At 48.9% G+C, this 4825-nt stretch overlaps 1 protein-coding gene across 1 annotated transcript in view; it reads right to left on the bottom strand.

Annotated features, from left to right (window-relative positions):
* Pla2g7 (phospholipase A2 group VII) overlaps window positions 1-4555 on the bottom strand; it is a 35202-nt gene extending 30647 nt beyond the window's left edge. Inside the window, exon 1 of the mRNA XM_055612247.1 lies at window positions 4384-4555. The gene's annotated coding sequence lies outside the window, so the exon portion shown is untranslated. The remainder of the gene's footprint in view (window positions 1-4383) is intronic.
* Window positions 4556-4825: the final 270 nt, after the last annotated feature.

Genomic DNA, 4825 nt, shown 5'->3' with positions numbered 1-4825 from the left:
GAAAGAAAGAAAGAAAGAAAGAAAGAAAGAAAGAAAGAAAGAAAGAAAGAAAGAAAGAAAGAAGCAAGCCAATCCAGTACAACCTCAAGACATCCCAGGCTGCATAACTGAAGCAGAATAACATCTTAGAGAAAGGAAAGTCCGCCTCCCGTTGAACCCTGTACCTGCTGGACCACCTCTCACTAAACTGGTGGCACTTTAAGGATTTTAACCAATGAGAGTTCATGCAAAGATACAGTAACCTAACAGAAACCTGAGTGATGTGGGGTCAGGAAAGCAAGTCAGAGGAGTAGGTGCTGAAGGAACATGGAAAACCCAGGCGGCTCATGACAAATACAGTGCTGTGCAGACGGTCTCGGCCGTTTGCTAGGGTGGCCCTGAATTTACCTGAATCTCCAAACGAAGGCTTTCCATAGTTAGCAAGATACGGGTCTGTGCTCTCCCAAAGGGGGATGCTGCATTAAGTGAGGCAAGCTGGACACGGCAGCCCTGGCCCGAGGTCAAGACTGGAAGCCCACAGGTAACTGAAATGAGGAAAGCAGACCTAGGCAACAGAATACAGAGTGCGGCCAACTGGACTAGCCACAAAAGAACATTACCAATCCATACCAGTAGGTTGCTTCCACGAAGGAAAGAGAGCCAAATGTTACAACTTTTGACTCTTTTCAAGAAAAACTGGGATGCTTTCACTGATTTTTGAAGGATAGCAGGAAAGTGAACATTTCTACACCGCAGAAGTCAAACTAAATAGATCTACAGCCCGTGGGGCTGAGGTGATGGCTCAGTGGTGAGGTTCTTGCAGCAGAAGTATGAGGAGCCGAGTTCGGATCCCCAGAACCCTTATACAGAGCAGGGTGTGATGGCGTGTGGTCTGAACGCTGGAAGGTGGAAGCAGGAAAGTTTTGCAGACTGCCCAGCCGGCCAGTCTTGCTAAATAAGGGAGCTGAGAGTTCAGCTGAGGCCCTGGATCAAAAGATAAGGTGGGCATACCAGTGGAACACAGGCAACACTGGCTTCCGGCTTGCACGTGAGCGTGCACATGAGACATAAACTACACACACGAATTTAAAAAAAATGGAAAAGAACAGTGTATGTGGACAAAGGCAAGATTGCAACGTCCCCCTTAAAGACATCCCACAAACTCAATCCTAAGGGAATGTGGTGGATATGCCCCAGAATCACGGCCACATCTTGTCCTCAATTTGAACCAGCAGGCTAGCTAGCTCAGAATCAAACTCAGACATTCACTCCTATATACCTAACGGCTTCAAGCAAGAGAATGTAACCCACACAGGCTGTCGTGGGAGAAATTTTTCCAGCACACGGGGCAAATAAGGAAGGGGCCCCTCTTCTAAAGCAGGACATCTCGTTCTTGCAAGCTGCACCTCGAAGTAAGTGAGGAAGGAAATAGGGTTGCGTCTTGTGGCAGTGAGTTGTCCTGTCATGGGAAGGTCACCCCTGTTCTAGTTAGTAAACAACTTCAAAGCCCTCCTCTCTGACTTAGCCATCAACCAGGGAAGTTGCAGAGCCTCTTGCGAGAGAGAATGCTTCGCTAAGGGAAAGCGATTCAGTGCTTGTCAGGGCCCTTCGGGGGAATTCTGTTTCCCCATGGAGATTTCCATTCAACAGATCTGTGCACTCCTGGACATCTGCACCGTCCTATCCTGATCCAAGACCAGCCTGTCCTCTGAAAAGTTTTCCAACATGTTTTTCCATTCCCAGTTTCTAATATTACCTTTTGGAGCATGTTCAACTTTTAGGATTAAATTTGCTATTGGTTTAGCCTCTGTGTCTTTACAGTTATCATGGTTCATCTAATGGTTTCTGATTTTCCGAAGAGAGAAAAATGTGTTGTCTGTTTCAGAGTTCAAGACTGAACCAGGCTTTCTTTGCACAAGCTAGTCAAGTTCTCTACCACTGAACTATCAGCCCAGCCCTCAGTTATTTTCACTGGGACACGATCTTTCTATGTAATTCAAGCCAGCCTTAAATTCGCTACATAGCCCAAGCGGAATATGAATGTGTAAGATCCCCCTGCTCCAGTTTCCCCAGCACTGCAAATACAGACTTTGTACCACCGAATCCAGCAAGAAAGGTTTTGACATGGACGAATGAACGAATGAATGAACACAACTTTTTCTAGGAATTAACTACCAGCTAATACGAGTATTCTTATAGTCTTATTTCTCCTTCTCGGCTGCTAAGTTCACTGAAAAACAAAAGCCCTGCAAGTCTATGGGAGTCTGTTCTGTTACCATGAGTCTCTTATAAAACTTATCACAGTAGCAGGGCTGGTGGGACACAGCTGGCTGAGACTTGATAGAGAAAAGGGGTAGGGACTTTCCTTCTGTCCCTGCCAGCAGACCACTGAGCTTCCTCAAAAATTCTAGAGCAACCTAATTTACAAGTAAAGATTCCCTCATTCAGCTTCTCTTTATTCAATACTTCCTCATCCAGGCTTGATGGAACTATCTCCGTGGTTTTCTAGGGTCAGTGGGTCAATCCAGGTTCATCATCATGAATCATGAAATAATGGCAGGTTTAACACATTGAGCTGGGGGGGGGGCAGTTGGGGGGAGGCTGCTTGAAAGATGGCTCCATGGTTAAGCGCACTGGCTGCTCTCCTAGAGGACCTAGGTTCAATTCCCAGCACCCACATGGGCAGTTCACAACGATCTGTAATTTCAGTTCCGGGGGATATGGTGCCCCTCTTCTGCCCCTCTCCAGCACTGGAAACACATGGTGAAAAGTCTTACAGGCAGCACCCAATGTACATAAAATAAAATAGTAAAAAATGATACGCTATGAGGATGGGGAAATAAAGGCTAGTTGGTAGAGTGCCTTCATCCCCAGTGCCTCATGGATCAGGAGGGGCGCCTTAGGCCTGTGAGCTCACAGTTCAGGAAATTAAGACAACAAAGCCAGAAAGTCAAGGTTCATCTCAAGATATATAGCAAGTCTGAACGCAGCCTGGGTAACAAAAAGATAAGGACAAAGAAGGGCTTGAGGAAGTCCTTCCCAGGGACTCCTATTCCAAGTACCCCATTGGCCTTCTCTTAATGCTGTATGCTAAGGCAGTCTCAAAGCAGATGTTCAGTTGTTTTGTTTACAAACAGAGGTGGGGGGTCAGTTAGGTTCCTATGTGTTCCTTATGACCTAGGTGTGCAGATGAAGAAGAAATGAAAGGCTAGCTGCCTGGCTGTGAGGGAAACCTGAACCAGCCCTTTAACAGCTCACAGGGAATTTCTCACTTGCTCAACAAGTGGCTGAGACTCATTAGCATCCCTCCTCACAAGCAATCCTTGGCTCAGTATGTTGAGCCTTCAGCCTCATTGTCACTGAGGCCAGTGACAGTCTGGAATGACACACCAAGCTACCACTTCAAGGATAGTATCAGTACATGGTGAGGAACAGGTTCTGTGCACAAATGTCTGAGGAAGGAAAACCACCCCTCCATTCCCCATGGCAAGGAGCTGAAGCTGGCATTCTGAGGATGCTAAAGCAGCAGATTGTCTCCTTTATAAGTCTACCAGGATCATGTCGGTAAGAAAACAAAAACAAAACAACAACACCTGGGTACTGGCAGCTCTCCAGTACCCTCCAGGCCTTCTCTTTGTTTTGACTCTGGTACTCTGACCCAGAAGTTCAGTGTGACTGCAAAACTTGCTTGCCAGCATCCCTGCTTCAGGGAATGTATTTTTTTGGCCCGCTCCTGCTCCTACGCCAGTGCCCAGCTCTGCCTTCTCATTTGGGTCAGAGATAATTTGTGTAAGTCTGATTTGGTAATGTGTGCCGCCCAAACCAGACTGCCCTTTAGAGGTGACAGCTCCTGCGTGAGTAAGAGCCTGGTACACCTATCCATCCATCTATTCTTTCTCGCCCCCTCCCCAATCTGGGAGTGACTACCATGGACCAAAAGGAAGCCGCAAGAGGATCATGCTATGTTTTCTAGTTTTGCTTGGCCTTGTAAAAATCCAGCCTTAAGGGTGGACTAAGCAGCAGTTCACCTGGCCAGCAGCAGGATGCTCCAAGCAGTAGCAGAATTGCTTTATCTTTATTTTACTATTCGCAGACTTCTTAGACCCGGAATACTCCTCATTAGCAAGTGTGTGCGCGCGCGCGCGTCCCAGAAAGTGATCTAAGAACAAAACATTTCGCTGCTGCTCATTTTCACCAGCCGCCCTCTCAATACTGAATTCTTGGAGGCAATCCATCAACTCCAAGCAACAATTCTGCGGCCCCTGTTTCTGGGGTCCTCCGAGGTCAGTCCCTGACCAAACCGGAGAGCGGGAGCTGTGGTTCCAGCCCGCCCTCCCTCCGGGCCGCTCAGTAGCCCCACTCAAGCCCACAGCTCAAGCCCCACGCTCTCCTAGGGCTCCTCACCTGCTTACTCGGCTGTTACTCCCGGGTACCCGGGGTCCTGGGAGTACCAATGCCGCCACCAGGGCGATCCAGATCCTAGCACCGCAGGATTCCGGACAGTCGTTTTCACTGGAGGACAGCGTAGCTCAGAGGTGGGTTGAGCACCCGGCCTCTTAAAATCCACCCTTACACTCGACCCTCCCCTTCTCTGCTTGCTGTGTGGGAGGGACAGGGGAGGAGCGTGTGGCCCGGCCTCTAGCCAGCTACCAGCAGCTGCGACTCAGGCTCACACCGCACTCCCGCCAGGGCGGACCATCACTTGGACCTCCTTAAGCTCCTACGCGTGGATCCTGACAGCGCCCGCGGCTGTGATGGCTCATGGGTCCCTAGTCAGACACCCGATTCTCAGCAGGTCCCCGATGAACTGTGTCCCACCCCCAAGCCTATCGTTCAAGTTCCATCC

Source organism: Psammomys obesus, unplaced genomic scaffold (assembly GCF_907164565.1).
Source record: "Psammomys obesus unplaced genomic scaffold, mPsaObe1.curated_primary_1811, whole genome shotgun sequence".
Classification (NCBI taxonomy): Eukaryota; Metazoa; Chordata; class Mammalia; order Rodentia; family Muridae; genus Psammomys; species Psammomys obesus.
This window is presented reverse-complemented; position numbering and strand designations above follow the sequence as displayed.